This window comes from Austrofundulus limnaeus, unplaced genomic scaffold (assembly GCF_001266775.1).
Source record: "Austrofundulus limnaeus strain Quisiro unplaced genomic scaffold, Austrofundulus_limnaeus-1.0 Scaffold41, whole genome shotgun sequence".
NCBI classification, from domain to species: domain Eukaryota; kingdom Metazoa; phylum Chordata; class Actinopteri; order Cyprinodontiformes; family Rivulidae; genus Austrofundulus; species Austrofundulus limnaeus.
Genome location: NW_013952443.1, coordinates 726,086 through 727,650, shown reverse-complemented (window position 1 = coordinate 727,650; position 1,565 = coordinate 726,086).

Sequence of the window (1,565 nt, the reverse complement as noted above, 5' to 3'; positions counted from 1 at the left end):
AGATTGTCTTGACCATGTCTACATGCCTAAATGCACTGAGTTGCCGCCATGTGATTGGCTGATTAGAAATTAAGTGTTAACGAGCAGTTGGACAAGTGTACCTAACAAAGTGGCTGGTGAGTGTACATTTGCATATGCAGATTAGCTAAATTAAAAGATGAGACAATCTGCACATAAACCCTCTATTTACTAACAGGAGGGTTCAAGAGTACTGATTCCTGAATCCTCCAAAAAATGTCCAATTTCAGATTAACGTCATTTGTCAACTTTTCAAGAGGGAGAAAAGAAATCTGCGACAGCCACATGTCGATTGTGGGAACCTGATCGATCATTGCAGCAAAATACATTTTCTTAACTGAAAGTAAGGAATTATGTCGAGAAGATTGATGTATGGTTTCAAAGGCAAAAGGAGGGAGTCAATGGAAACTGATCTAGTTTACATAATGTACTCTTTCATAAGGTCTGACTGTGGTCACATGACCAAAATGAAAATAACTGTTTTGCATTTTTAGTAAAGATTGGAAGGATCAGAGAACATTTGCTGAAAATGAACAGGTGTATATTCAAAGGTAAATTAAATACTTGAAAGAAGTAAAGTAAAAATACCTTTGACAGAAAGTGACTGTTAAAAATGAATTTCACTGTTATGAAAGGACTTCAGTAAAAAGTCATAAAACTATCACTATCAGAAAAATAAAAGTACTTTTACACACTCTCCAAGAAATGAAGGGTTGAATTTACTTAACCGAACTGTTCCACTAAACCTAGATGAGTAAATTGAGCAATTTACACATTTTTAAAAAGAGAAAAAAGAAAATATGTAAATTTCTTTACATTTACTCAACTCGATTGAACTTGATCGAACAGTTCAGTTAAGCAAATTCAACACTTCATTTTTTAGAGTACATAATTAACTCTTCATGAGGAGTTTCAGTCATATGAATTTGTAATGTGCAACTGGGTGTTAAATTTTAAAGTAAAAAAAGTATCATTATGTTTTGAACAAAAAAGTAAGTTTCAATTGAAAAAAATACTTGGTAATATTCCAAATGTACAGGTCCTTCTCAGAAAATTAGTATATTGTGATAAAGTTCATTGTTTTCTGTAATGTACTGATAAACATTAAACTTCCATATATTTTAGATTCATTGCACACCAACCGAAGTAGTTCAAGCCTTTTATTGTCTTAAAATTGATGATTTTGGCAAAAAAGTAAAGAAAAATCAAAAGTCCTTATCTCAAAAAATTATTATATTTCATTCGACCAATAAAAGAAAAGTGTTTTTAATACAAAAAAAGTCAACCTTCAAATAATTATGTTCAGTAATGCACTCAGTACTTGGTTGGGAACTTTTTTGCAGAAATGACTGCTTCAATGTGGCGTGGCATGGAGGCAATCAGCCTGTGGCACTGATGAGGTGTTATGGAGGCCCAGGATGCTTCGATAGTGGCCTTAAGCTCATCCAGACTGTTGGGTCTTGTGTCTTAAGCTCATCCAGAGTGTTGGGTCTTGTGTCTTAAGCTCATCCAGAGTGTTGGGTCTTGTGTCTTAAGCTCATCCAGAG